Raw genomic sequence first — 12,262 nt, forward strand, 5'->3', positions numbered from 1 at the left:
ACTCCGCAGGAATTCTGCCATATTAGATGTTCACAATGGAATATCTCCCATTTTCTGGGATCATAGGGGAACATTTTTAAAATGTTGCATTAGAGGAAAATGTATGTGTGACTCCTCATGAGGAATTGTCTGTGCCTGGGAAATGACCCCAGGCCAAGGAATAAACCCTCTGTGTACGGTTTGCTTCCTGTATTTGTCAGATGGGGTCAGAGACTCTCACTGTTTATTTCCTCTCTCGTTTTTCCATTCTCCTCACTCTCGCTACCCTCATCATCTTGCTTCCCCTACTCTTTCCTAGCGCAAAGCTTTTCGAAACAAGTAGTCCCTACGATCTGTATCTGGAAGTGTTTTAAGGGGTTACTTTTTCTGTCTCTGGAAAGATCATGTATAAAATTAGAATGTTGCTAAAACAAGTTCATCAGGAGAGGACAGATTTCCATGAAGTTTTCATGGGATGGAAGTAAGCAAGAGCTAGTCAGGGCCTTGGAAAACCATTTTAGTAACTTATTTTTATCTCCATAGGTTCTAGTTATGCTCATGTGCTAGTGCCACTGGAAAATCTAACCTACTCTACTCAAAATGGACAAAAAGAACGAGGAGTACTTGTGGCACCTTAGAGACTAACACACAAGTACTTGGGCATAAGCTTTCATGGGCTAAAACCCACTTCATTGGATGCATGCAGTGGAAAATACAGTAGGAAGATGTATATATACACAGAGAACATGAAAAAATGGGTGTTGCCATATAACTCATATATCTTAGAGCTTGGCTGTAGACAATGGACCGTGTGGTATGTTCTGGATGGAAGCTGGAGGCATGTTGGTAAGTATAGCAGTCAGTAGGTTTCCGGTATAGGGTAGTGTTGTTGTGACCATTGCTTATTAGCACAGTAGTGTCTAGGAAATGGACTGCTTATGTGGATTGGTCTAGGCTGAGATTGATGGTGGGATGGAAATTGTTAAACTCATGGTGGAATTCCTCGAGGGCTTCTTTTCCATGGGTCCAGATGATGAAGATGTCATCAATGTAGCGCAAGTAGAGTAGGGGCGTTAGGGAACGAGAGCTAAGGAAGCGTTGTTCTAAGTCAGCGATAAAAATGTTGGCATAGTGTGGGGCCATGCAGGTACCCATAGCAGTGCCGCTGACTTGAAAGTATATATTGTCCCCAAATGTGAAATAGTTGTGGGTGAGGACAAAGTCACAAAGTTCAGCCACCAGGTTTGCCATGTCTATGCTGACTGCAAAGCCCTGGCCAGCATTGTATTAGCTAACTCAAACACAATTTTTAACACTTTAGTAGAATAGTATTTCTTCATGTGACAAGGCCATAGAAATCCTCAAAGGTGGACTTTATGGGCCACACTTTTAATTATTGGCCTCTTTTTCGGCATCCAAAACTTTGCAAGTGCAATTAACTGTTAATATATACAAAACTGGCCAAAATTAGATAACAAAATTACCATCTTAGGATATGGTAGAAATGGAAATTCTATGTGGGAGAGGAGAGAGAATCGGGCTGGAATGAATCTCAAGAGGTCATCCCTTGCACTGAAGCAAGACTGAGTATATTTATACCATTTGACATCTTACCTGCACGTCACAATCTTTTAGTGATATCTGGAGTATGCTATGCATTAAAATCAGACATTGTCTGGGAACTGGATAGGGGGGCTATTAACAAAATCACCTTGCTTCCTGTACACAGTTCCCTTCCTATTCCATGGATGGCATAACCTGCTACGGGATCAGGGAGAGGTGGTTCTATGGAAGGGAGTCCAGAATGTGCACTAGGAGGGGCAATTGAGAGGGAGTTTTTTCTGTAACACTTTGTAAAATAGTTTTAGGGATTTTATTGATAAAACTAATTAAATTGAAGGACCAGAGGCCAAAGTTTTCATACCTGGATACCTAAAAGGAGGTTTGTAAATCTATATTCAGACACCTAAATAGATGTCTTTGAGATTGTTTAAATGCAGATTTAAGTGTTTAACTTTAGTTATGCTGGTTTGAAAACTTTGGCCAGAGTGCTGCTGTTCTGCCTTCTAATTGCCATAAAGTACTTGTAGTGATAGACAGTTGTCAGGTAAGCTGAAGTATTGTTTTTAAACACAGGCATCAACTAGGCAATGTCAGATCCAGAGAGCATTAGGAATAGAAACATCAGCACCTAAGCTTCCTATCAGTCATAAATAGAACAGTGTAAAGAAGTGGGGAGAGCAACAAGCTTTTCTGTTTCTAGGCATCAATATAGATTCTGGTCCAGCCACGGCACAGAACACCCCCCCCCCCCCAGTAAATATGAGGATCAGATCGATTGAGAGTGTTACTGGGGTTATTGTGTTCCCTGCAGATTTAAAGCTTCAGTCAGTTCAAGCAATAAATGCACCAATACTAATAGAAAGGTAATGCTCTGCTTGGCAACAAGATTTCATGGACGCCAGCAGAGTTCTGGGAACTCGCAGCTGTATATTTGTGTTTGCTGATACCAGCAAGTTCCTTGAAGTTTTCTACAGACAAAACCTCTCAGCCTATTTGCTTGACACAATAATTGTCCCAAGTAACTGCAGTGTTACTCTTATTTTGACTGTCAATGTATATTGATTCTGGCTGTGTGGGTGTCTGTAAATGCTAGTGAAAATAAGATGTTCTGATTAAATGAAAGAGCCAATGGTATATTTGGGATGGGATGAGGGTTTTCCCCAGTTTCTATAGGTGGAAGGCTTTATTTTCTGCATCAGGTATGCAGTTTGGAGCCCTAACCACTAGACGTCCTTCCTTTCTATAACAAAACATGGTCAGTTGTGATTCCCTGTCTTCTTTCTTGGGTGATCATGCCTGTCATATGATGATAGATATACAGGCGCGTCTCGTCTTACGCGTATTTAACATGTGCGAATTCAGCTTTGCGTGGTGGGCAAAAACAAAAACAAAAAAGGAAAAATAACAATTTAAATACTGTACCTGTAGTGCGGGCGATTACACACGCCATTACACTGAATGTAATTTTGACTACACGTGATTTTCACTTTACGCACTGACAGCGGAACGTAACCCCAGTGTAAGATGAGACTCGCCTGTATAGGTAAGATGTAAGGATGTTATTTCCTCACTAAAAACATCCTGTACAAAACACAGACAAAAGACATGTAAGCTCTGTAGAACTGGGACCAAGTAACATCCTACATATGAGTATAGACATTGAAGAGGGAGCAACTCAGGTGGCAAAATGGAAGCCCACGATGAAAGGGGCAGTAATTCCCACAAGCCTATTAAGCTTGAGTGCCTGCCCCAGAGAAAGTGTCTTGTTTACATATGTCCTTCTTGGTCAGGGGTAATTTGCACCCAGGTGCCAGAGTTCTTCATAATAAATTAATGCACCAGCTTACTCTTAGTTTCATCCAGCTAAACTTACATCCTAGGGAATGGCAGTGCAGATTGCTTTCTTCAAAGAGAAGTAGTGTGGTATCTACCATGGGGTTGGGGTTAGAAGCACTCATGATACAAAGTTGACTTCATTAAGAAAAAATGCAACTTGTGAACCCAGACCCCCAGAGAGACAAGTGCGTTCATCATTTAACAGGTGAAGAAATAAATACCTTTTGACCATCATTCAAAATCCGCAGAAGAGCAGTTTAATGAGGGGCATATTATTCATTCTTATTATTTGGTTAATTCCAAAAATGCACAATATTTTGTGTACAAAATACATGGTTTCTGCCCCAATCTTGCAGCTAAGGAGGAAAAAAAATGTAATTGGCCAGATTTTCAAAAGTGCTCAGCCCTGCCAATCCCATTGAGAAGGCTGGAAAATTCTGGCCAATTTTTAAAAAGCTGGTTGCTAGAAGGTGGGCTGAAAAAATAAGAATAGAATTTTAAGAGGGAAATGAGAAAGTGGTGGTGGTGTGGGGAACTGTGCTGGGATGGAGTTGATCATACAGCAACAATTACTGGTGGAGCAGAGAGGAACAAAGTGTACAAATGGTACATTGGAAAATAAACCCATAATCTCTGCACTCATTTCCCACATGCATGTAACCAGTGGTTTCCCCAGGAATTGAAATTGGGGGTGGGGGTTGTTTGAATTTACAGGGGTGTGTGTCAGGGCCGATGAGGGGTGAGACTGTGAGGGTGAAGATGGGCTGTATGGCACCATAGTAAAAACTGAAAAATGTTTCATGACCATTTTATTAGATTTAACTCGTGTTTTAAAATCATCACACAAATTAAAGTTGGCTACTCAAGCCTTCTATGAAGCATGACGTCTACATCCTTCTTGGTTTCTCGTTATAATTTTGCACAACTCTGTTAATAAACTTCTTGAATGCAATGCGTTCATCTTTGGTGGCTTCTTGTGTGTATGATATTCCACTCTATGTTCAAATTCTCTATTCTGTCCTGAACACATGGCAGCCCCATTGCTGGTAGTGCCTCACTCCACTCAACTGTTGGTGTTTTATAGGACAGGCATCTGTAAAAGCTACGTAGAGGTTGAATAGAATCTAGAAGTCGCTGTTGTAGATTTTTAAGAATCAAGTCTGTGTACTTTTTCAGTTGTCTTAACAGACAACTTCTTGTCTTCTTCACTTAAGGATTCAATATAAATGCCTTAATTAGTCAACTTCTGGACTGAAGGCTTTGCTTCTTCCAATATTTTTTAAATTGATAGCTCTCTGATTGATCCAAAATGTAGCTTCTTTTGCTGGACACAGATCTACTACTGTTGTAGCAGATGGCTGGATGGCATTGTTTAATGACCGAAGTGGTTTCAACAGTAGACTTACGAGAGGGAGAATGGCAATAGTCTTATCTGAATATAGTAGTAAAAGTAATCCACCAGCCTCACTCCTTAGCTCCATCCCATCTTGGTAGATACTTTCCAAAGCTAGTAATAATGGCTGGAGTAATTTTAAGACAACAGCCAAGGATCGCTTATGAGAAAGCCAGCGGGTTTTCCCAGGTTGGACTAATTTGAACTTCAGTCCCAGTGTATCTTCTATATTTTCCAAGATATTCAGTCTTTTTGGACTCTTGCTGAAAAAATAATATAATGAAGACATTAAATTTATAGATTTTTTAAATGTCTTTTGAAGATTCTGCAGCTCGTACTAGTACTAGTTGGAGTAGATGGCCTCTGCAGTGTGTATGGGAGAGATTAGGGTTACACTTTTCTCTGAGCAAAGCTTGTACTCCACCATGTCTTCCGGAGAAGTTTGCAGTTCCATCAGATGCACAAGCAGCCATCTGTTTGGGGTCCAATTGACAAGCATTTAACTCTTCTAAGATGTGGGTTGTCACAGATGCAGCCGATGTGTCTTCTATAACTTGAACATCTAGAAATGCATCTACTGGCCTGCTCCTGACATCAAGATAGCATACACAATGACTTAATACTTGATGCCCATTTGCATTGGTGTATTCATCAGGCATGTATGCAAATTTTTTGAATGTGGTGAGAGAGTTCTTCACTTTTTCAACTGTTGAGTCTTTCACTGTTGCACCGCATGCTTCTAGCCAGTAAGCTGAGTTTCTTGCAGAAAGATAGTGAGCATTTGCTGGTCTTGTTCGGAACCAGTGTTCAACTTGAGGATGAACAAGTGACAATGCACTTAACATTGGCCTCCAGTTTGGAGTGTGTGGTATCTCTTGCTTAAATAGAAAGTACGATGCCACAGCCATGTTTGTTCACATGAACTGTGTTGTGTCTCCAGCATTCTTAACAGCCTCATTAAGTACTTCTAAAATTGGCTTTGAAAGTGGGCTTATAAGGCTTTCTGCATGTTGATGGACTCCAGAGGCCTGGTGTTTTGCAGCCTTTTTACGTAGTTTGTCAGCATTGGCTTTGCTGATCAGTTTGACAAACCAAGGTCCTCCACTTTTACCAATTATAGCATTGGGAAGCTTTCCTTCTTCGTAAGCTTTTTTGCAAGAGGTGCATCAGTAACCATCTTTTGTAACTTCAATAAATGGGAACACTGTGACTCACATACATCGGGAACTGCCTTTAGGTTTTGGAGACACTGTTTCTTCAGTAGGTAGCTGTATTTGTGCTTCGGGCTGGTCGGATGTAGATATACCACTTGAACCTTCAGACGATATGTTGATATATTCTTGGTTCTTGACGTGTTCTTCACCTTGGTTAGTTTTTGAGGCCTTTGAGTGGAAAAATTGTTGTATTTTTTTTTTGTCTTTTCATTTTACCTTTGACCTGCAACATATAAAAGAGATATGAATAAAGTAAGTGTTTTGTTAGGATAATACAAATTTAACCTAAGGATAATGCAAGTTACACCAAAACACATAACGGGTCTAGATTTCTAAAAAAATATAATTAAAAAAAATGTATTTAATTTAAATTGACTTTTGAAAAGTAAGCCATGATGGGATAAGAGGGAAGTCCTCTTATGGATCAGTAACTGGGAAACAAAGGGTAGGAATAAATTATCAGTTTTCAGAATGGAGAGAGATAAATAGTGGTATCCCTGAGGGGTCGGTACTGGGACCATTACTGTTCAACATATTCATAAATGATCTGGAAAAAGGGGTAAACAGTGAGGTGGCAAAATTTGCAGATGATACAAAACTATTCAAGATAGTTAAGTCCCAGGGAGACTGCGAAGAGTTACAGAGGGATCTCACAAAACTGGGTGACTGGGCAACAAAATGGCAGATGAAATTCAATGTTGATAAATGCAAAGTAATGCACATTGGAAAACAATCTCAACTATACATACAAAATGATGGAGTCTGAATTAGCTGTTACCACTCAAGAAAGAGCTCTTGGAGTCATTGTGGATAGTTCTCTGAAAACATCCACTCAATGTGCAGCGGCAATCAAAAAAGCAAACAGAATGTTGGGAATCATTAAGAAAGGGATAGTTAATAAGACAGAAAATATCATATTGCCTTTATATAAATCCATGGTACGTGCACACCTTGAATACTGGGTAAAACGACAAAGAGTCCTGTGGCACCTTATAGACTAACAGACGTATTGGAGCATAAGCTTTCGTGGGTGAATACCCACTTTGTCAGACACATCTGACGAAGTGGGTATTCACCCACGAAAGCTTATGCTCCAATACGTCTGTTAGTCTATAAGATGCCACAGGACTCTTTGTCGCTTTTTACAGATCCAGACTAACATGGCTACCCCTCTGATACTTGAATATTGTGCGCAGATCTGGTCACCCCANATTAAGAAAGGGATAGATAATAAGACAGAAAATATCATATTGCCTCTATATAAATCCATGGTACGTGTACACCTTGAATACTGTGTGCAGATCTGGTCACCCCATCCCCAAAAAGATATATTGGAATTGGAAAAGGTACAGAGATGGGCAACTAAAATGATTAGGGGTATGAAACAGAAGGAGAGATTAAAATGACTGGGAATTTTCAGCTTAGAAAATAGACGACTAAGGGGGGATATGATAGAGGTCTATAAAATCTTGACTAGTGTGAAGAAAGTGAATAAGAAAATGTTATTTAATCCTTCACATAACACAAGAACTAGCAGTCATCCAATGAAATTAATAGGCAGCAGGTTTTAAAACAAAACAAAAGGAAGTATTTCTTCACACAACATAAAGTCAACCTGTGGAACTCTTTGCCAGGGAATGCTGTGAAGACCAAAACTATAACAGGATTAAAAAAAGAACTAGATAAATTCCTGGAGAATAGGACCATCATTGGCTATTATCCAGGATGGAGAGGGATGCCACACCATGCTTTGAGTGTCCCTAGCTTGTTTGCCAGAAGCTGGGAATGGGCAACAGGGGTTGGATCACTTGATGATTACCTGTTCTGTTCATTCCCTCTGAAGCACCTGGCCTTGACCACTGTTGGAAGACAGGATACTGCGCTATATGGACCATTGGTCTGCCCCAGTATGACCATTCTTATGTAAAAAATTATAATAAAAAAATGTTTAGTACAGAAACTCCCCAACATAATGACCTCTCAAGATAGCAATGACGTGAGATAACAACCTTGGCAAATACTGCATTTTAAAAATCTTGGCCTGCAAGGAAACATATTTATATAAGTTTCCATTCCCAGTAACAAATCTAGCATTCTGGAGCAAAGTCACTAAAATATAGTCCAACAAACAAATGTTTATTTAACGTACCTCTCACTTTTCCCTCCATCGCACCCCACTCACCGGTGTTGTCCTTGGTCAGTGGAGACTCAGAGTTCAGAGGTGCTTTCACGTGAGTACATTTCCCAGGTGGGGGGCAAGAAGGCACCTTGCTCATTCCTCCAGCTGCTCACTGTTTGTTCTGGCCATGGCTGTTTGTTGTGCCACCATTCACTCCACCAATCTGTTGCCAATGGCCCTGCGCAGTCACCTTCTGCTGCCACCTGCCACTGTGACCTCTGCGAGTTGGTCTCTTGAGGTTTCACCCAGCTCTCAGTGATTTCAGCTGAGCTCTCAGTGGGGGAACCTCGCTGCTAGTGCAATCTGGGCTGTCTCTTCCACAGAAACACTGTCCCCACAGTAGGACTAAGCACTTAGACCTGATTATCAGTGGTTTCAGCTACAGTGTCAAGTATCAGAGGGGTGGCTGTGTTAGTCTGAATCTGTAAAAAGCAACAGAGGGTCCTGTGGCACCTTTAAGACTAACAGAAGTATTGGGAGCATAAGCTTTCGTGGGTAAGAACCTCACTTCTCCTTGCATCTGAAGAAGTGAGGTTCTTACCCACGAAACCTTATGCTCCCAATACTTCTGTTAGGGTACGTCTACACTTACCAGAGGGTCCGGCGGCAGGCAACTGGTTTAGACGCGATAAATCAATCCCGGATCGATCCCGGAAGTGCTCGCCGTCGACGCCGGTACTCCAGCTCGGTGAGAGGAGTACGCGGCATTGACGGGGGAGCCTCCCTGCCGCGTCTGGACCCGCGGTAAGTTCGGACTAAGGTACTTCGAATTCAGCTACGTTATTAACGTAGCTGAATTTGCATACCTTAGTCCGAAGTGGGGGCTTAGTGGGGACCAGGCCTTAGTCTTAAAGGTGCCACAGGACCCTCTGTTGCTTTTTTCAGCTACAGTGGTCACTTAACAGAACAAAAGACTATCTATGGAGACTAATCAGCTCTGTCTTTAAACAGTGGAGAGGGACAGATCCCCACCCTCTCTCTTGATGCCCTCAATCAGCACAGGCTAAGTACAGTTCTACTGCCCTTTACACATACAATAAGAACAACAACATTTCATTCCCCCTCTCTCCCCTCCCCCCCGCATTCAAGTGATTTGTAACCCAACCCTAACCAAAATCTATCACTTGGGCAACACAGCTCTGTTTGCTGGATACCTAGGTAGATTAGGTGTGAATTTAAATACAATCTGGTCCTGAAGCCTTTCCCCCCAGCCCCAGCTCATCACTAGCTGTCAGGGAGAGCTCATTTAGACTTTGCTTACAAATCATCATTTGAAATTATTAGATTGGCCAACATCACCGAAATGAATGCACTGACACTGTCATAAAAAAACAACAGCTGTATAAGGAAGCTAGTCTATGTTCATACTTTTCAAATCTATTATACTTTTTCAGATACACATATTTTATCATACACTGTATATGCTTTTAAAGTGAGTATTAATGTTTCAATTTAAATTCAAATTTCCAAACAGTCACTAAATTGGCATGTAACTAGTTCACAAAAATCGGGGGGGGGGAGGGTGGCATTGGGGAAATTCAGGGGGGGTGTAGGGAAATTACTGCATGTAAGTGCTTGGAACAGTCCTGGAAACCATAAGATAAGAAAGAAGCTTTTCCTCATACAGAGAGTGAAATGTAAATTAATCAATAATGAATGAGAATAGATCACATCTCTGCAGGGTCTTTCATTGAAAAGGGCTTTCCAAACTGATATGTACCAGAATCACTCCTCTACTGACATCCAGCCACCTCTGGGGTGGAGGACAGCAGCTACCTGGGACCCAACAATAATCACATGGGAAGAGAAATTGTGATTAGGGACACTGAGCAATTAATAAAAGTGCTCAAAGGTTTTTTTTAACCGCTTAATTCCAGATTCCTTTGTAACCATGTACAGAACATGCCCGTTTATGAACTCTTAGGAATTAAGGGGTTCAAGCTCATACAGAGGGGATAGCATGTTGAAGGTCTCACTAAAAGACATTCTCACACCCAACTATCACCATAAACTTGCATAAATCAAGTAATGTATGCAGTGTTGTTATAGCTGTGTCGGTCCCAGGCTACTAGAGAGAGAAGGTGGGTGAGGTAATATCTTTTATTGGACCAACTTCTGTTGGTGAGAGAGAGAGAGAGAAGTTTTTGAGTTACACAGAGCTCTTCTTCGGGTTTGCAAAGGTACAGCTGTGACACTATCTTTGCCAAACCCGAAGAAGAGCTCTGTGTAGCTCAAAAGCTTCTCTCTCTCTCTGACCAACAGAAGTTGGGCCAATAAAAGATATTACCTCACCCACTTGTCTGCAAATCAAGTAATTCACCCCAAAGCATTGCTAAATGGAACGGGGTTCCTATCCTGCTTCCACTGAAATCAGTGGAAAAATGTGATGTCAATAGAAGCAAAATTGCTTTTCTGATTACTAAATGGTGTCAAAGGTGGATAGAACAGGTATCACAAATTATTTTGGTTTTCTACAGCTACATCTTGTGAAAGAGGTTGAGCCTCATGTAGTATCAATAACTGGAGTCACTCGTAAAAATAAATGGCAACAAAGCTTTCATTGCACAAAATCCATTTTCATCCCGGTTAACAAGACTTCCCTTTGACAATAAAAAGTCCTGGACTAGGAGGCTTGTGCAAGACTAAAACAATGTCACTGTTGTTGAACTGCTAAAGCTACAAACAAGCAGGCAGGGCTGAGCTCAGGTCTTTCAACAGGATGACAGGAAGGATCTACAAGCTACCGGGCTTGTCATTTCTAATAAAGTTTTTGCTCGTAGACTCTTCTGAGTTGCTACAGAAAGGGAAAATGCAATTTCATGTTGACACAGCACAATTCCATTAGCTGAACAATTGCCCATATGCAGCACTTACTCGCTACAGAAAATCCCCAGAGGGGAAGCCCCATATCATTTCTCAGCATATTCACCGTTTGTCATCTTTAATATGATAATTGTCTAGGAGCAAAATGGGAAATGTTTTGCTGAACAGCCAGAGATGCTGACACTACTAAATGGTGCAGAACAGGGTGACTAGACCTGGGCACCAGAAGTTTGAGGGAGGCATCAAGCCTGGGTCTCATATGATAGAGCAGGACCATGACCATTAGGTCCCTGCTTTGGAACCTGAATACATGTTTTAACATGCGTAAAACAGGTGTTATTTAAAGATTTGGAATCACCATGAAATGACTACATTGCAGCATGAAATTATCATTGCCTGAGAAGTGAGGAGACAAGCTACAGGGAAGATGAATGACACTTGTGCTTGGGATTCAACTTTAACGAGTTCTAAATACATGGCACGTGCTTTAAATCTGGATTGTTCTGTTATTTTGAAAACATTTTGCACCTGTCCTTAGCTTTAGGTGTTTTAAAAGAAACATCTGCAAAGCACTTATCAAGATGCCCATGCATTGTGGTGCATAGTCCTTGGATTGGCTTTCTGCACAGAGGTGAATTTCACCTCCCGTTTAGAATACAGAGCATGTGTGTGAGGTGCTCTCTGCAAGATGCACATCTTAAAAAGCAGCAATCTGCATTAGATCTGGTTTCCAATATGTCTAAGGTGTAGATCATGTACTTAGAACATAAGAGTGGCCATACTGGGTCAGACCAAAGGTCGACCTAGCCCAGTATACTGTCTTCTGACAGTGGCCAATGCCAGGTGCCCCAGAGGGAATGAACAGAACAGATAACCATCAAGTGACCCATCCCCTGTCACCCATTCCTAACTTCTGGCAAACAGAGGCTAGGGACACCATCCCTGTCCATCTTGGCCTTCACAATATCCTCTGGCAAGGAGTTTCACAGGTTGACTGTACGTTGTGTGAAAAAACACTTCCTTTTGTTTGTTTTAAACCCGCTGCCTATTAATTTCATGTACTTCCATGTAGATCATATTTTCAAAGTGACAAAAACATTGGTAACTGTAGCAAGATCCACCTTTGAGAGAAAAGTCGCACTCTTCTCACCATGTACAGATTGAATAAAGCATCCTACTCTTTTGGACAGAGCTGCCACCAGAATAACCCAGAAGCATATCTGTTCTGGTAGCCACTGATAGCAATAACCTTAGCTTCCGTACTTTGGCTTAAAG

The sequence above is a fragment of the Trachemys scripta genome, chromosome 16 (assembly GCF_013100865.1).
Source record: "Trachemys scripta elegans isolate TJP31775 chromosome 16, CAS_Tse_1.0, whole genome shotgun sequence".
In the NCBI taxonomy this organism is placed as follows: Eukaryota; Metazoa; Chordata; order Testudines; family Emydidae; genus Trachemys; species Trachemys scripta.